At 33.1% G+C, this 20,428-nt stretch overlaps 2 long non-coding RNA genes across 2 annotated transcripts; one reads left to right on the top strand and one right to left on the bottom strand.

Moving 5' to 3' along the window:
• Positions 1–4,906: 4,906 nt before the first annotated feature.
• On the bottom strand, positions 4,907–12,510 carry LOC149030569 (uncharacterized). Its single transcript, XR_016178647.1, has 6 exons — positions 12,331–12,510; positions 12,021–12,181; positions 11,824–11,911; positions 10,192–11,673; positions 9,798–10,100; positions 4,907–9,697 (listed from the first exon to the last, which is right to left on the bottom strand). It is a non-coding gene; the product is annotated as an uncharacterized LOC149030569 (long non-coding RNA).
• Positions 12,511–14,857: 2,347 nt separating this feature from the next.
• LOC149030568 (uncharacterized) lies at positions 14,858–18,596 on the top strand. The gene is made up of 5 exons (XR_016178585.1): positions 14,858–15,037; positions 15,187–15,347; positions 15,457–15,544; positions 15,693–16,649; positions 16,744–18,596. It is a non-coding gene; the product is annotated as an uncharacterized LOC149030568 (long non-coding RNA).
• Positions 18,597–20,428: the final 1,832 nt, after the last annotated feature.

Raw genomic sequence — 20,428 nt, 5'->3', positions numbered from 1 at the left:
GCGATCTTTCGAATTATCGACGAGTACGGACTGACACAAACAATACAATGCTGTTACGTTGAATCCGGTAACATCAAAAATACATTAAGTTCATAGAAATCTAGAATAATGGACTTGGTATGTTGTTATCCATTGATGTGGACACCTTGATAAAGTGATTTCTATTTCTTTTCAGACTTATCACACATTGCCAAATGTAGTAATAATAATAATAGTAGTAGTAGTAGTAGTATTAGTACTAGTACCTTTTCGAGTTCTTAAGTTTCTTTCTATCTATCTATCATGAGAGAAGAAAAAGAGAAGTACCTCAGAACCGATGTTAGAAAGAAAGTACTCATCTAGACGTTTGCCTCCATAAAGTTTTCATGCGAAGATTTTCATTCTTTTTTTTTTTTTTTTAAGGAAGGTCCTCTCTTCCAGCAACTCGCCATTAAAAAGAACAAAGCCTATTTATTTCCCTGACAGTATCCCTCGGGAAAAACGTGCTGTCTTCTTCTTATTCTTCTTCTTCTTTTACTGCTCCTCCATGTCCTCTACGTCGTGCAAGTTCGCGTAGGCGTGTGCGCAAGGCTACCACAGCTTTTTGGATAATTACAGCCGTCGGAGACGGCCGGAGGCAATTATAATTGCCGGCTCCTTTCGCAATTATAAGTTTCTGCAAGACTTGGCGTTTGGCGGTAAGGGAGAGTTGGCGGTACTGGTTACTGGTACTAGTAATGGTGGTAGTGGTGGTACACTAGTGGAGAAACCTGACTGGCGCGTTACGTAGCGCGAGCCCGTGTAACGGACGTGACTAGAGAGTAAGAGGGAGACAACGCAAGCAAACTGAAGCTTCAGGAAGAGCAACGAAGTAAAGAGGGGTGTACAAGGCGCCGTCCTGTAGGTACGTGGAAACGTTAATTGGGGTGACCTGCTCGAAAACTAGTTACCGCCGACAACTTCCCGAGAATCCTGTGCCTCAAATCATCAGCCAACCTCCACCTCGCTATCCTTTATACCGAACAAGAAGAACAAGAAAAATAAGAAGAAAGAAACTACACTAATAAAAGTATTTTCCATTTGTACCTACGATCCGATTCCTAATGTCATCGAATGTAATCGTGGACATCAGTTGTTTGAAAACTACCACCTACACTCTATCAAATTACTTTAAGAGGTACGTGTTACATTCCAATGATGACTCATCGGCGACTAGAATCTAAGGCACTTAACGAAAAGCACGCTACTCTCTAGGGAGTGGGTTTCACTATGTCTGTAGTTACTACGTACTACATCGGTGGAAACAGCATTTCCTTATTGAGCGTATACATCGCTGAAGTAATCTCCTCTCTCGTATATCACTCTGCGGCAGCCTTTACGATTTTTACCGAAAGCCAAACGTTCGTGCTTTTCGTCTCTCTTCTCTCTTCACCAAGCACCCCTTATGTATTACCACTACTGTCTTCTTCCACCATCTCTCTCTTTCTCTTTCACTCTCTCTCTCATAGTACTTTCTCAGAGTTACCGTTCTTTCTTTCTACCCTTCCCTCCCCTTTCCTTCCCTTTCCTTCCCTTCCCTTTCTATCCCTCGCCTTTCACGATCTTTTCTTCTCTCCTTTTATCTCTTTCTCTCTTTCTCTCATACACGTATACATGAACACGCACATACACATTCTCGTTCGTCGACGCCAACGGAATCGGTGGCTTCGTGGCACGGAGAAGTTAATTATAAGCGATACCAATCTCTCGAGGTTGTTGGGTGGTTGGTAGGACTGGGAAGCCCTGACAGCCAATTACCACTCCGTACCGACCCTCGCGCACGAGCGAACTCTCTCTCCCTTAGTCCCTCGGACACCCCTTCGTCTCTTTCCATCCTTCTCAACATACACGAACGCACAGTTACTCGATCTTTCATTCTCCTCCCGAGTAAACCCCTTTTTCTCTGTCTATCTGTCTCTCTCTCTCTCTCTCTCTCTCTCTCTCTCTCTCTCCTATGCTTTCTCGCACGTTCTACGTGCTGTCGTACACACAAACCGACAACACACACGGTTACACACATACTTAACGATATAGGAAATTAAAAGACTAGGCGATGATTGCGCACGGCCTAAGTTCCGCGTTCGAGTTTGGCTTTTCGGCACCTTTTTACTACCCCTTTTCCTCTCTTCCTCCTCCTTCTGTTCTTCTTCTTCTTATCCTCATTCTTATTTCTTATTCTTATTCTACTACTACCCTATGTTCTTAGTGGTAAGAAAAAGAATGAAACGCAATTCCTCCAACCTTCCGTATGTTCTATTTCCCGTTAGCGCAAATTACGAAACCGGCCGAGAAAAGTGATTGGGATTGGTCCTATTTAACGAGGGGTTAGCCCGTTTCGCTTCGTTAAAGTAGCCAGCTGAAACGGACGGATAGAAAATCAAGAGAGAAGAAAAAAAGAGAAAGAGAAAGTAAACGTTTGATCGAGGATCGAGAATGGAATCGAATCGTTTGGTCAGGGAGACCTTAGAAAGGGCAGGGATTATGAGCTCTTGCTCGAGCTACGCTACGAGTGGAGGATACTTCGTGAACCCGTGCCAGAGTTTCAACGATCTCTTTACTTCCTCAGAAGTATTTCTCTCTCCCTTCCTTGTTTTCTTCTCTTTTCACCGATTGTGAAAGAAAGAAAAAACAAGTCGGTACACTAAGGTGGAAGACGTGCCGCAAGCGGTGCAATTTATGTCAATTAGACAAAGACTATATTATAATTTCGTACGTATATTTACTTTTGTTTTAAAAATAAGCCCTTGATTAACCCTTTGCTGATAGATCCTTCGAAACCAATCAATAATCGTTTCAATTTGCCAATACACATTTCTACCTTGTCATTGTTCATAGCACGCAAAATATCAAATTCTGAACAAATTTACACGTACAAATTTTCAAGAAAATAAATACATATACAATAATACACATATGTAATATGCATCTTTTAAATTTAGCAATTGTTTTTACGCTGAATGCATATAAGAGTTTATCGACCAGATTGATGGTTTACGAAGAACGCATATATGCGGCGGTAGTCCGCAAAGGGTTTAAAACCTTCTTGCGTTAACTTTTACCTTATTCTTCCCCTTTTGATTTCCATTCCTAGACCCTTTTACTTTTCATCGATGCACCATGTATTCTTCTTCCAAGGCAAGCAGTTTTACCGACACTAAGAGTAAGCCCTGGCAAGAACGTTCGTAAAGAGGAAAAAGCAAAGAAAGAGAGAGAAAAAGAAAGAAAGAGATACTCCAAGAGATCTCTTCAATGCCTTTCCAAGTTTCTCAATGTTGAGAAGTCAAAATACATTTACTCTTGAATCTGAACATCTAGAATCTTAAAAAGAAAGAGAAATAAAGTAGATGAAGGAAAAAAAAAGAAAAATGCTTCCCCATCTAAACAGATCACTATTTTTGGTTTAAGCAAATAAAGACAAGGACATGAGAAAACGTCTTTTAGACGAAAGTATTTCTACTAACAACGATATTGAACAGAGTAAAGGGGGCTCGTACAAACGCTAAAGGGACAACGATGTTCTGCGTAGGGTAGGAAGGAGAACGTAACGTAGAAAGGAGGGTGGTTAAAGTGAGGGGTGCGGCAACGTGCTAGCTGGCAGTTACCGGGCTCGGCTTGTACCCTGGTTGGCCCAGAGTTAATTATAACCGATGGTTATCAACCGGTTAACTCCGACACGCCATTACGTGCCTCGGCTGCCACCTCCGTCTGTTTCTATCTCTCTCTCTCTCTCTCTCTCTCTCTCGCTTTCTCTATTTACGCCACCGAGAACTGGGAGTCTGCATCGAGATTTCCGAGTTTCGCTCTACGCTCCATCGCAAACCTAACCGCACAAACACGAATCGCGAATAGACACCCCCTTCCTGTTGCCATACCTAGCTCCATTTCGCATGAGGAATGAATGTTTCTTATAAATGGGATTCGAAGCTCGATATCTTCTTCTTATTATTCTTTTTCTTCTTCTCTGAAGCTGTACGATTACTCAAAAAAAGATGCAACTATGGTACTCGTAAAAATGAATTCACCTCGTTCTGTTCAAAAATGTTAGATGGGAAAAGTATATAAAAAACAAAAAACAAAAAAACAAGAAAAGGAAAGAAGAAAAGTGTAACAAAAAATCCAGTACAAAAACAAAAACAACAACAACAGAAAAAAAAAGGAGGAAGAAAATTAGTGCGAAAGTACGTGCTCGACGTCGAAGAACAACGTTTTTATGAATTGCCGGAAAAAGGGCGAGCATAATGAACGTTCCTCGAACCTTTCTGTTTTAATTGCAATTAAGTTTCAACGTAGGACGCACGTTACTCGGTACTAGTCCGTTAAAAGAAAAGAAAAATAGGGAAAAAGTGAGAAAGAGAAAGAGAGAGAGAAAGAAAGAGAAAAGAAGAAGAAAAACACACACATGCACAAGCGTGAACGCACGCTCGCGCACGCACATACAGAGGAAAAAGAAGGAAGAAAGAAGAGTTCAACATTTGCGCAAAGGTACAGGACGCGGTTTTTCTTGTATATTCGCTACTACAACTACTACTTCTGTTGCTACAACAACTTGTACTACTACTATTACAGAAAAAGAGAACGATGTCTCTACCTTTTTCTCTTCGGTCTCATTAACATTTAATCGAATACATTCGGAACGCCAAGTGCCGCTTACGATTAAGTCCAGCTAAGACTCTTACATCCGAAGTAGTACTCTCCATTATTGATGCATTCGATTACGGTATACCACTCTGCCAGTGGTATAAATAAAAAAAAAAAACGAAAAAAAGAAAACTAAAGAGGATATTAATCGATCACCTTCGAAGCGGAAAGAGATCAAGGAATAAGAAGGATAAAGGTAAAGAAAAACGAAAGAAAAATAAATATAAAGATAAAAATAAAAATAAAAATAAAATATAAAAGGAGAAACGTTAGCTCTCCTTATTCTCTTTCATCGAAAACCAACCCCCACCCCCTTGACTCGCATGATTGCCATCTTTCACCGAAGAATATCCTTGCGCACGATCTTCTACGCAAGAACGTAAAAAAGGAAGAAACGCGTTTTATCTATCTATCTTTCTCTCTTTCTCTAATCGATCGTCGAACGGAAGTCTCTTTGGCCATAGTGGCACGGGGATATCGAAGTTAACGGACTAGCGTTTCTCGAGAAATCAATCCGAGAATGGTCTCGTTAATCTGGCGGGGGTGGTTTCTGGATGCTTGGTTGCTCTTACATCACGTAACGGGGCTATCCCCTGCCTAGCATCGAGCACCACCAACACTAGCTAAACCAACACTAGCAACAACGTCGACACCAACGGCAGTGGTGGCAACGCCACCCACTCCCCCACGACGGCCCCTTCTCTACTACGGTCTAGGTCTGCAAGTGACTGAGTGGTTATTTAGGTAAGAGCCACCCTCCCCCTGCACACGGAAGCTGCTCCTCTCTCCAACGCTAAGTAATGGTCCCGCAACATATTGTGCAAAAAAAGCTCGCTCGCTCGCTCGCTTATTTACGCGAGGCTAAGAGCGAGACGGAAATGGAAGAAGATGAGAGTGGTACAAGGAAGAAGAAACTCTTCTGCTAGAGATAAAACATATATACGTTAAGATATAGATGGACACACGCGGATCTTACCACATTGTGAGAATAAGAACGAAAAGAAAACTTTAGGCAAACTTATTATACGCAACAACAAAAGAACGTAGGAGTGAGAAAATATGAGAAGAGCAAATTACGCTTATCCCTGATATTCCCATGAAACTTCTGTAACTCGTAGTGTAACCTTTTTCTTCCTTACTCCATCATCTAAACAACCAATCCCTCTGCCTTAACTTGTAAGTCCTCCCTCCTTCCAGATTTCGTTAATAAACGAATATTATCAAGTAAATTGAAAATTTAACAGCATTAAAACGTTTCAGATAAAAAAGGGCGTCTAGTGACGATTGTTTATTGAGTAGTTCAAAAGACCAACAAAAATAGAAAATAGAAAAAAGGCGAAAAAAAGAGTATTATATCACAGTGATATCGTGTGTCTGCGAAGAGAATCCGTGACTCCTATGTCAGCGACGTAATTATGGATTAGGTGAATGGAAAGCTGCTTTTATCGAATACGGAGGGTGTCACTGAGAACCCATTGTTGCCGTCTACTGCTCCAAGGGGATGAATGAATGAGCGAACGCGCGCACACGAAACTCTGATACTCTTACATTGAGAAAAAGGTCAAAATCGTACTCAAATGCTTCCAATTTCATGCTTAGACTGTATATACAAGATTGTGCAAACGAATGTGAAGACGTTTCTTGGATAAGTTTCTTTGTATATTAACGCAAAACTATTATAGTTTTATATTCGTATGTTGCATTTAATCTTTTCTAAACAGTTTAAAATCTATTTTGTGATCAATTTTTCGATCCTTACCATTATTTAGCTGTAGTAGTGTAGTCCTTTATGATTAGCAGCAGTGTCTATGTCCCTGATGTCACTGATATATGCCTATTTCTCGACAAAAAGGAAAAAAGTATTTTAGAGTATTTTATATTAACTTTTATGGGGAATAGAATTAGAAAAGGATGCATATTCACAAATAATGTATATGTCATATTTGGTTTTTATGTGTGCCTTCAGAAATGCATTTATACATATATTATAAAATGCAGTCATTGGTTTGTTGTTAAATCCAACGAAGATCACCTGTAACAAAAAGAAAACTATATTAATCATACAGTCAAGTGATACACTAATAGCCTGACATATAAATCGTCCAATTCGCAGATGCACTTTTCAATTGAATTCTCTATTTATTTTTATCAAGTGTCTATCTACTGTTGCAATAATTTTAAATTTAAACGCGTGATTTTACATTTACATAATATATATATATGAAAAGGGGAAAAAACATATTAAGTTATAGAAAAAAGAAATTAAATCCATTAATTATTATAAAATACTTTTAAACTACTATTTTATAGAAAAGAAAAATTACAAGTTTAATATAATACGATTATAGTGAAAAATCTTAAAGATAAAAAAAAGAAAAGAGAGATTACTTTAATATTCAAAAGATAAAAATTAGATTTAAAAATGTAATAAAAGGAAAATTTAAATATTTTGACTCGAACTAACTAAACACATATGCATCTTTTTGACGATTAGACACGAACTTGGTGTCTCAAGGAGATGGAATGGTCCATCATCTCCAATTACAACTAGAAATTAATGACGAGCAAAAAAGTAAAACAATAAAATATAAAATATGACTAGAGAGCCATTCTCTAAAGGTTCAAACTTGCTGTTGAACCTTTGAAAATAACTCAATAGTCTCAGTAGTTGCCCTCTTGAGCCACAATTAAGTGGGGGCCTCTTCGGCATTAAGCCTCTTCTTTCTTCATTCCCTGAAAACTGCATTTGGACATTTCCTACGTGCAAGCAAGATAAGATCTTTCATACTAATTTTGCAAATAAACTCGTATTTTGTTATGATTCTAATTCTCAATTATTACAAAATTAATTTACATTTCGCGATCACTTTTCTACCTCGTGGACCACCAATGAACTTAGAGTTCATTGACCATACACGAGAACATTTAATCGAATGTCCAAGCAGATAATAATTTCCCTCGATGACCTAATAACACTTCGCACTTTTAACGTCGAGTAATAAAATCGAATTGAAATAAATAGTGCAATAAATGTAATGCACTTTCTTGCAATACTTTTATTTCATTAATTAGTTATATTTAATTATATCACACATTTCTAGTTGTAAGAGGAAATCGCGATAGTGCGTAGTGCTAATCCTGAAATACTTAAAACTAAGTATCAAATGCATCAAAGAATTTGCGAATTTGATTCGACTCTATCTCGTTCGAGGTAAAATCGAAGTAGAAATAAATCTTTTAAATGGTTGCAAATACCTTTGAATTCATGATACATAATAAAGATCACAGAATAGTCACAAAATAAATGAACAAATCAAGCATAATAGAATGAGATGATAAAATTTTGTAACAATTCTGTATAAGCCAGGAGGCGGAATTTCCACTCCGGAGTGGAAGCAAGAAGTCTAATGCCTTTCCTGGATCCTACCTACTTAAAATTAAAGTTTTCACATTCATTCAGAGAAGTATGCTACCTGCCTGCCTATTACCCATATTTTTACCCATTTTAAGAAAAAACATACATACCCACCCACTCACTCCACGGTTCTCACACATACCACCAGGGTGCAAAAGCCTAAACTAGAGAGCATGCCCCGGGGCACCTCCGACACCCTAGCTCAACCACGTTTTCTAAACTTATATGCTAATGGGTATACGTACGTTTTGCTGTAATCGACTGCCAAGGCTAATGATTATTGCATAAAAAACTAAAGCAAAAATACAAGTATACACTAGCATATATATGCATACTAGTAATATACAAGTATATCAAAGTTTCCACAAATAAATGCAGTAACTATACTATGCAAACGAGATTATCAAACAAATTAGAAATATTTAATATAAATATAAGAATACAGAAACGTGATATGAGGAAGTAGTGCTTTGAGTATTTAATGATGTATTAAATGAATAAAAAATATCGCGAAACGATGTACAATACACACTACCTAATACGCACACACAGGTGTAAAGTACATCGTGCAATCACTAGCACAATAACAGCCGCCAATAGGGGAAAAAACTAAAACTAAACCCACGCTAACTGTTTCTCACCCATACGTGTAACACCTGGGCACATGCATAGATGAGAACGCAGAAAGTATGGGGGGGAGAAACGGGAGATTAGTATATTAGAAGCTGAAAATCCTGATCTAAAAAATATGATTAAGACATAAACACATAAATACATTTGTATAAAAATTCATCTAAGCGACTAAGGACTCTACAAGTCATTTGGTGAATAATGACTTAAACAAGCGAATGAAAAAAAAAAGTTACCCCATATGAAACAATTATAGCTTCGAGGTAAGGTTGTATTAAAAGACTCTAAAATAATGATGGATATTTTTTGCAAACCTCGGACGACTCCTTTCATTAAGTTGGCTGTTCTAATGAAAGAACTGGGCTTTGAGCCACCACTTAACTGCCAAAGTCTATCCGTCGCGAATAAGTTTGTCTTCTTGCTCATTTATTTAAAATATCAAAGTATTAATATATCAAAATTAATTTCGATTAGATAAACTATGTACGAAGCAATGCATGTAAGACATTTATTACATGCTTTTATAAACGTAATAAAAAAGAGAGTGCATTTATAAATTGCATTATGAATTAAATGAATTTAACCGATGAGACAAGAAAACCTATCCTGAACTAATAATAAAACATACAATAAAACATATAATAAAATATACAATTTTCATGAGTAACTCCTAAAAAGGAATTACTCATGTGCTCGTCAATAATTTATTTAAATAATTACAACCAGTAACTCGTGCCGATTTGGACCTTTCATCCTCGGCATGATTGAGCACTGGAGGGACTTTAAATAAAAACTCATGGTTTAAGAAGTTCTGCGATGGCTCCAAAACACTCCTACTTCGCAGCAAATATTGTAGTCTGACCATGGAAGACGATACTCGATTTGCCATTGAAGAAGATCCATCGAAGAACCACCAAAAATCCATCGAAGATTCATCAAAGATCCATCGAAGAATTCATCCAACATCTTTGAAAGGAAGAAATTCCATGGCTATGTCTGTAAAATAAAATAGAACAAAACGATAAGTTGTCTAGAATATTATCCAAAATCATATAAAATAAAATCGAATAAAATGTAAATAAAAATGAATGCTTACAATGCATATCAATGAGATGCAGCTCTATTGCACCATGGTAATGCACCTCGCGTGAATCTAACAACGCGGTATAAACGAAAATAAGAAACTATAGATGAGTTTCTTATCGCGAAACCGAAATTTTATTATACGACGAACAACACTGACTCTAATTCGCGTTTGATTTTAACTTATTACTCGCCCGATCACTGATTCTAGACTGCACTAATTCAAAGACTGCATTGCTCGCAGTCAAATGCAAGAACAAAAATTTCACTCCTGGTCACTTCACGTGGGCCATTCGTGCACGATTGCAATCTGAAACTGAAATAAAAAGCAATACTATTAATATCATTACTATTACAGAAAATCATTAAAATTTTTAAGGAATTATTTAATAAAAAAATATACTCACTTTAAATCTTTATTAATGAATGCACAATTGGTCTCCTATCCTTAGGATGACGATGACAATGCACAAATAATGACTATAAAACTGCATTACATTCAATTAATTCAATTAACACTAGATTTATGGACTGAGCAAATTTGATTCATTTCAAACTTTTTTGTTACGTATAAATAAAATAGAAATATTTTAAATTAATTGTAATTTAATAAAATTTAAATTTAATTAACTTTAAAGTAGAATATTTTTTTTAATTATATGGTAATTTTTAATGCTGCAATGAAATATACATAAATATTAATTCTTTTCCTCTATCCACTTTTTCATTTAAACAACGTTTGTAAATTTTTAAATAATAGTGAACAAATCTAGTGTTAAACGAATTTTTAAATGAATTTAATAAATAAAATGTAAATATATACCATTCCAACGATGATCTGAAACACAAATAAAAACAATATTATATAAATCGTTGTTATATAAAAATTTTTATAGTTATTGAGAAAATGCTCAATAGAAAAATATACTCACTTTGATAGATGCAGGATGAATGCAGGATGGGTATCCTACCCTTAGGATGACGATGAGCACAAGTTTAAACCGAATAAAAGAAACTTGCGAGTTTCTTAACCGAGCAAACGAAACTTTAACATACGACGATCAACACTGAATTTACTTGTCGACTTTTTTATATTTTATTTTAACACGATGCAACACACGAGAACCTCATTGCCTACGCGCTCGATTGCAATGATTTTCTGAAACATAACAAGAAAAAGAACAATTAATATCATTGTTGTAATAAAAATCAATTGAAATTATCATAGAAATGTTTGATAGTAAAATATACTTACTTTTAGTCTTCATTGATGATTGCAGGATGGGTATCCTACCCTTAGGATGACGATGTATAAAATAAAATTAAATAAAAAGTCTGAAAAGAGCTGAAACATACTAAAGACTATATTACAATATTTCCTGTAAATCATTTCTGAAGGCAGGGCACACATTAAAACCATTGAATATTTTTGATAGAATGGTATTCAAGTTATTAAATATTTGTGAAATTTATCAAAGTATGCAACTATTTGCTTGCTAAATTACATACAAAGTATGTAATGCTAGTAAAAATATTAATTAAAAATCTTTAAAGTTGTCTAAATAAAACAGTAATTGTATCAGCAAACTCAATAAAGAGTAACATAAAAAATAAACCAGATTTTATACCATTCTATGCAATGAAAAGCTTTTTAAACTATTAAAATCAAAACGATAACGTTAGAAATAAAATTATTAAATAATTTAATACGATTTATTTTCGTAGATGTTGTCTCGTTGAAAGATAGAAGACGAATACGAGGTACGTTACTACATAACCTTGGTAGAGGAGATCTCGGGAGTGTCGAACGTTCGGCTATTATACCTATGTTATCGGCTGTTTACGTTTTGTTGTCGGAAATTCGACGAAGAAAATTCCTCGAGAAATTCCTGGAAATAAAAATACACATTTATAATAACTTATATGTAGAGTGTATTGTTTTCTTATTCTTCTTCTCTCTCTCTCACTTCTTCTCTCTCACTCTTTCTGTAGTATTTCTATATGCTTATATGCTTATATTTAAAAATAATAATGCTCACCTCGCCGTACATGGAGAAGATAAAAAAAGTTGCCACAAGGTTAAAATATTAGTGAATTCGTGTTATAACTCTTCCCATGCTTAGAAAGCTAAAAAATAAAAGTAAAATATGAAAAAACTCACGTATAACATTCGTTATATATAACACCATATATATAACAGGAAGGTGTACGTTAGATAATTAATTGAAACAATTACCTGAAATTAACGGGATAACAAAATCCGCTGCAACACGTATACAGATGACAGATTAAAAAATTCGAAAGATTCGCCATATTGCAGTGTATAAAACAGGCGCATAAGACTGGCGCGAAAATACTGCATGCGCGAAAATGATGCGTAGTAGATCTTCTTTCCACCTATAATAAAGAAAAATTTCGAAAGATTAAAAATACGATATAGAAGCATAAAAATTGTCAAAATATACTCAAAAAATCAAAATCGATCCTTTTATCCTTTATATATTGTAATAGAAAGGTGTGAACCTTACAAAATATCTTTTAATTACCTGATTTTAACGAGACGATTACACTCCGATGTGTTCTCCACGAAAGACGCCATGAAACTAAAGAATTCGGACGAAAGCTTGGCTGTGATTGGCTAATTCATTTTTTTGAACATGAAAAGGGTCCTCACAGCTTCTTACACGGACAGAATCTGACCTTCTTTATGACCACGCTGGTCAAACTACATATGATAATTTATTTATTAAATAAATTAAAAATCATTTCTATTTTTCTAATAAATGTACACAACACTTATAAATATTCTAAAAATAATGAATTGAATAAAGACAATGTAGACATTACGAAAACTTTGTCGTTTCGCATAAAAGAATACAATCATATAGATGAGAATTGTCGATATAAAAATGTCTAATATAAAATGCAGCATATGAAAGAATAAATTGCCAAAATCTGTATCAATAAAGAATCTTTACAATTTAAATACTTTCCGATATACATAATTGTTTTAAATAAATTTACAATAACGTTTATACACGATTCACACGAAGATCATTCTACATGATTTTCTATGCTATAAGATCCTACATTCTCTTTATTCTATTCATTATTTTTAGAATAATTATGAATAACGTGTACGTTTTATTTCTAATCGAAAAAAGAAACATAAATTTATAATATATCACAATTATTTTCTATTTAATGTACCTTAAATCCTATGAAATATTTAAACCAATGTATATGCATAGAAACAATCTGAAATGTAATTAGAGAATATTAGAATGATAAAATAATTGTTAAATAAATAATATAAGTGCATATTGTTATCTAATAACTTATTACATATGATCTATGTACCTTTCTCTTCAAGATTCACCTTTTAACTGAGGCATTATCCTCTATAAATATAATTTTATTTTAATGTTGTTTAGGTTATTTTCCAAATTTGCCCATGTATGCAACGTAAATAACATTCGAAATAAACAGAATTTCAGATTATAATTCTCTTATTTTTACACTTTTTTCACTCTATATAATACTTTACACACTTTGCTTGTGAACATTATAAAAATAATGAATAAAATAAAAAAAGAATACATAATAAGAACATTATCTCATTGCATACGAGAAAATAATCATGTAGATGAGAAACTTTTTCAAAGAATTTAGTAAAACAATTGACAATATTTCGCTTGCCATCCTTATAAAAATAAATCCTCATCATAAAGGCGCGTTTTTACATTATCGATATGGATAATAGGGACTTTTATATTGTTGGCAAGCGATAGATTGTCAATTGTTTTACTAATTTCTTTGAAAAAGTTTCTTATCTACATGATTATTTTCTCGTATGCAATGAGATAATGTTTTTATTATGCATTCTTTTTTTATTCTATTCATTATTTTTATATTTACAAGTTAAAGTGTGTAAAATATCAGTGAGAAAAGTGTAAAATTTAGAGAGTTATAATCTAAATTTCTCTTTATTTTGAATGCTTTTGTGTTGCATAAATGGGCAACATTTGAAAAATAACCTAAACAACATTAAAAAAAGTATTTTTTAGAAGAAAATGTCTCTGTCTAAAAATGAATCTCGAGAAAGAAGGTACATTGATCATATGTAATGAGTTTTTAGATAACAATATGCACTTATATTAATTATTTAACATTTATTTTATCATTCTAATACACTCTACTTTTATTACAGGACAATGTAAAACTAGATGTCATATTTGCATAAGAGCCCTATAATAATTACAATAGAAGGAAAAAATGATACAGTTGCATAGTTTTAATTTATAATAATCTTTATATTTGGGATATTATATTCATTTCCAACATCCATAACATTCCAACAGTCATATAGACAACATTAAAATAAAATTATATTTATAGAGGATAATGCCTCAGTTAAAAGGTGAATCTTGAAGAGAAAGGTACATAGATCATATGTAATAAGTTATTAGATAACAATATGCACTTATATTATTTATTTAACAATTATTTTATCATTCTAATATTCTCTAATTACATTTCAGATTGTTTCTATGCATATACATTGGTTTAAATATTTCATAGGATTTAAGGTACATTAAATAGAAAATAATTGTGATATATTATAAATTTATGTTTCTTTTTTCGATTAGAAATAAAACGTACACGTTATTCATAATTATTCTAAAAATAATGAATAGAATAAAGAGAATGTAGGATCTTATAGCATAGAAAATCATGTAGAATGATCTTCGTGTGAATCGTGTATAAACGTTATTGTAAATTTATTTAAAACAATTATGTATATCGGAAAGTATTTAAATTGTAAAGATTCTTTATTGATACAGATTTTGGCAATTTATTCTTTCATATGCTGCATTTTATATTAGACATTTTTATATCGACAATTCTCATCTATATGATTGTATTCTTTTATGCGAAACGACAAAGTTTTCGTAATGTCTACATTGTCTTTATTCAATTCATTATTTTTAGAATATTTATAAGTGTTGTGTACATTTATTAGAAAAATAGAAATGATTTTTAATTTATTTAATAAATAAATTATCATATGTAGTTTGACCAGCGTGGTCATAAAGAAGGTCAGATTCTGTCCGTGTAAGAAGCTGTGAGGACCCTTTTCATGTTCAAAAAAATGAATTAGCCAATCACAGCCAAGCTTTCGTCCGAATTCTTTAGTTTCATGGCGTCTTTCGTGGAGAACACATCGGAGTGTAATCGTCTCGTTAAAATCAGGTAATTAAAAGATATTTTGTAAGGTTCACACCTTTCTATTACAATATATAAAGGATAAAAGGATCGATTTTGATTTTTTGAGTATATTTTGACAATTTTTATGCTTCTATATCGTATTTTTAATCTTTCGAAATTTTTCTTTATTATAGGTGGAAAGAAGATCTACTACGCATCATTTTCGCGCATGCAGTATTTTCGCGCCAGTCTTATGCGCCTGTTTTATACACTGCAATATGGCGAATCTTTCGAATTTTTTAATCTGTCATCTGTATACGTGTTGCAGCGGATTTTGTTATCCCGTTAATTTCAGGTAATTGTTTCAATTAATTATCTAACGTACACCTTCCTGTTATATATATGGTGTTATATATAACGAATGTTATACGTGAGTTTTTTCATATTTTACTTTTATTTTTTAGCTTTCTAAGCATGGGAAGAGTTATAACACGAATTCACTAATATTTTAACCTTGTGGCAACTTTTTTTATCTTCTCCATGTACGGCGAGGTGAGCATTATTATTTTTAAATATAAGCATATAAGCATATAGAAATACTACAGAAAGAGTGAGAGAGAAGAAGTGAGAGAGAGAAGAAGAATAAGAAAACAATACACTCTACATATAAGTTATTATAAATGTGTATTTTTATTTCCAGGAATTTCTCGAGGAATTTTCTTCGTCGAATTTCCGACAACAAAACGTAAACAGCCGATAACATAGGTATAATAGCCGAACGTTCGACACTCCCGAGATCTCCTCTACCAAGGTTATGTAGTAACGTACCTCGTATTCGTCTTCTATCTTTCAACGAGACAACATCTACGAAAATAAATCGTATTAAATTATTTAATAATTTTATTTCTAACGTTATCGTTTTGATTTTAATAGTTTAAAAAGCTTTTCATTGCATAGAATGGTATAAAATCTGGTTTATTTTTTATGTTACTCTTTATTGAGTTTGCTGATACAATTACTGTTTTATTTAGACAACTTTAAAGATTTTTAATTAATATTTTTACTAGCATTACATACTTTGTATGTAATTTAGCAAGCAAATAGTTGCATACTTTGATAAATTTCACAAATATTTAATAACTTGAATACCATTCTATCAAAAATATTCAATGGTTTTAATGTGTGCCCTGCCTTCAGAAATGATTTACAGGAAATATTGTAATATAGTCTTTAGTATGTTTCAGCTCTTTTCAGACTTTTTATTTAATTTTATTTTATACATCGTCATCCTAAGGGTAGGATACCCATCCTGCAATCATCAATGAAGACTAAAAGTAAGTATATTTTACTATCAAACATTTCTATGATAATTTCAATTGATTTTTATTACAACAATGATATTAATTGTTCTTTTTCTTGTTATGTTTCAGAAAATCATTGCAATCGAGCGCGTAGGCAATGAGGTTCTCGTGTGTTGCATCGTGTTAAAATAAAATATAAAAAAGTCGACAAGTAAATTCAGTGTTGATCGTCGTATGTTAAAGTTTCGTTTGCTCGGTTAAGAAACTCGCAAGTTTCTTTTATTCGGTTTAAACTTGTGCTCATCGTCATCCTAAGGGTAGGATACCCATCCTGCATTCATCCTGCATCTATCAAAGTGAGTATATTTTTCTATTGAGCATTTTCTCAATAACTATAAAAATTTTTATATAACAACGATTTATATAATATTGTTTTTATTTGTGTTTCAGATCATCGTTGGAATGGTATATATTTACATTTTATTTATTAAATTCATTTAAAAATTCGTTTAACACTAGATTTGTTCACTATTATTTAAAAATTTACAAACGTTGTTTAAATGAAAAAGTGGATAGAGGAAAAGAATTAATATTTATGTATATTTCATTGCAGCATTAAAAATTACCATATAATTAAAAAAAATATTCTACTTTAAAGTTAATTAAATTTAAATTTTATTAAATTACAATTAATTTAAAATATTTCTATTTTATTTATACGTAACAAAAAAGTTTGAAATGAATCAAATTTGCTCAGTCCATAAATCTAGTGTTAATTGAATTAATTGAATGTAATGCAGTTTTATAGTCATTATTTGTGCATTGTCATCGTCATCCTAAGGATAGGAGACCAATTGTGCATTCATTAATAAAGATTTAAAGTGAGTATATTTTTTTATTAAATAATTCCTTAAAAATTTTAATGATTTTCTGTAATAGTAATGATATTAATAGTATTGCTTTTTATTTCAGTTTCAGATTGCAATCGTGCACGAATGGCCCACGTGAAGTGACCAGGAGTGAAATTTTTGTTCTTGCATTTGACTGCGAGCAATGCAGTCTTTGAATTAGTGCAGTCTAGAATCAGTGATCGGGCGAGTAATAAGTTAAAATCAAACGCGAATTAGAGTCAGTGTTGTTCGTCGTATAATAAAATTTCGGTTTCGCGATAAGAAACTCATCTATAGTTTCTTATTTTCGTTTATACCGCGTTGTTAGATTCACGCGAGGTGCATTACCATGGTGCAATAGAGCTGCATCTCATTGATATGCATTGTAAGCATTCATTTTTATTTACATTTTATTCGATTTTATTTTATATGATTTTGGATAATATTCTAGACAACTTATCGTTTTGTTCTATTTTATTTTACAGACATAGCCATGGAATTTCTTCCTTTCAAAGATGTTGGATGAATTCTTCGATGGATCTTTGATGAATCTTCGATGGATTTTTGGTGGTTCTTCGATGGATCTTCTTCAATGGCAAATCGAGTATCGTCTTCCATGGTCAGACTACAATATTTGCTGCGAAGTAGGAGTGTTTTGGAGCCATCGCAGAACTTCTTAAACCATGAGTTTTTATTTAAAGTCCCTCCAGTGCTCAATCATGCCGAGGATGAAAGGTCCAAATCGGCACGAGTTACTGGTTGTAATTATTTAAATAAATTATTGACGAGCACATGAGTAATTCCTTTTTAGGAGTTACTCATGAAAATTGTATATTTTATTATATGTTTTATTGTATGTTTTATTATTAGTTCAGGATAGGTTTTCTTGTCTCATCGGTTAAATTCATTTAATTCATAATGCAATTTATAAATGCACTCTCTTTTTTATTACGTTTATAAAAGCATGTAATAAATGTCTTACATGCATTGCTTCGTACATAGTTTATCTAATCGAAATTAATTTTGATATATTAATACTTTGATATTTTAAATAAATGAGCAAGAAGACAAACTTATTCGCGACGGATAGACTTTGGCAGTTAAGTGGTGGCTCAAAGCCCAGTTCTTTCATTAGAACAGCCAACTTAATGAAAGGAGTCGTCCGAGGTTTGCAAAAAATATCCATCATTATTTTAGAGTCTTTTAATACAACCTTACCTCGAAGCTATAATTGTTTCATATGGGGTAACTTTTTTTTTTCATTCGCTTGTTTAAGTCATTATTCACCAAATGACTTGTAGAGTCCTTAGTCGCTTAGATGAATTTTTATACAAATGTATTTATGTGTTTATGTCTTAATCATATTTTTTAGATCAGGATTTTCAGCTTCTAATATACTAATCTCCCGTTTCTCCCCCCATACTTTCTGCGTTCTCATCTATGCATGTGCCCAGGTGTTACACGTATGGGTGAGAAACAGTTAGCGTGGGTTTAGTTTTAGTTTTTTCCCCTATTGGCGGCTGTTATTGTGCTAGTGATTGCACGATGTACTTTACACCTGTGTGTGCGTATTAGGTAGTGTGTATTGTACATCGTTTCGCGATATTTTTTATTCATTTAATACATCATTAAATACTCAAAGCACTACTTCCTCATATCACGTTTCTGTATTCTTATATTTATATTAAATATTTCTAATTTGTTTGATAATCTCGTTTGCATAGTATAGTTACTGCATTTATTTGTGGAAACTTTGATATACTTGTATATTACTAGTATGCATATATATGCTAGTGTATACTTGTATTTTTGCTTTAGTTTTTTATGCAATAATCATTAGCCTTGGCAGTCGATTACAGCAAAACGTACGTATACCCATTAGCATATAAGTTTAGAAAACGTGGTTGAGCTAGGGTGTCGGAGGTGCCCCGGGGCATGCTCTCTAGTTTAGGCTTTTGCACCCTGGTGGTATGTGTGAGAACCGTGGAGTGAGTGGGTGGGTATGTATGTTTTTTCTTAAAATGGGTAAAAATATGGGTAATAGGCAGGCAGGTAGCATACTTCTCTGAATGAATGTGAAAACTTTAATTTTAAGTAGGTAGGATCCAGGAAAGGCATTAGACTTCTTGCTTCCACTCCGGAGTGGAAATTCCGCCTCCTGGCTTATACAGAATTGTTACAAAATTTTATCATCTCATTCTATTATGCTTGATTTGTTCATTTATTTTGTGACTATTCTGTGATCTTTATTATGTATCATGAATTCAAAGGTATTTGCAACCATTTAAAAGATTTATTTCTACTTCGATTTTACCTCGAACGAGATAGAGTCGAATCAAATTCGCAAATTCTTTGATGCATTTGATACTTAGTTTTAAGTATTTCAGGATTAGCACTACGCACTATCGCGATTTCCTCTTACAACTAGAAATGTGTGATATAATTAAATATAACTAATTAATGAAATAAAAGTATTGCAAGAAAGTGCATTACATTTATTGCACTATTTATTTCAATTCGATTTTATTACTCGACGTTAAAAGTGCGAAGTGTTATTAGGTCATCGAGGGAAATTATTATCTGCTTGGACATTCGATTAAATGTTCTCGTGTATGGTCAATGAACTCTAAGTTCATTGGTGGTCCACGAGGTAGAAAAGTGATCGCGAAATGTAAATTAATTTTGTAATAATTGAGAATTAGAATCATAACAAAATACGAGTTTATTTGCAAAATTAGTATGAAAGATCTTATCTTGCTTGCACGTAGGAAATGTCCAAATGCAGTTTTCAGGGAATGAAGAAAGAAGAGGCTTAATGCCGAAGAGGCCCCCACTTAATTGTGGCTCAAGAGGGCAACTACTGAGACTATTGAGTTATTTTCAAAGGTTCAACAGCAAGTTTGAACCTTTAGAGAATGGCTCTCTAGTCATATTTTATATTTTATTGTTTTACTTTTTTGCTCGTCATTAATTTCTAGTTGTAATTGGAGATGATGGACCATTCCATCTCCTTGAGACACCAAGTTCGTGTCTAATCGTCAAAAAGATGCATATGTGTTTAGTTAGTTCGAGTCAAAATATTTAAATTTTCCTTTTATTACATTTTTAAATCTAATTTTTATCTTTTGAATATTAAAGTAATCTCTCTTTTCTTTTTTTATCTTTAAGATTTTTCACTATAATCGTATTATATTAAACTTGTAATTTTTCTTTTCTATAAAATAGTAGTTTAAAAGTATTTTATA

Source organism: Polistes dominula, unplaced genomic scaffold, assembly GCF_049000335.1.
Source record: "Polistes dominula isolate Pdom_NZ unplaced genomic scaffold, Pdom_raw_medaka contig_11, whole genome shotgun sequence".
Classification (NCBI taxonomy): domain Eukaryota; kingdom Metazoa; phylum Arthropoda; class Insecta; order Hymenoptera; family Vespidae; genus Polistes; species Polistes dominula.
Note: the sequence above shows the minus strand (reverse complement) of the source record. Positions and strands in the feature narration are given on the sequence as shown.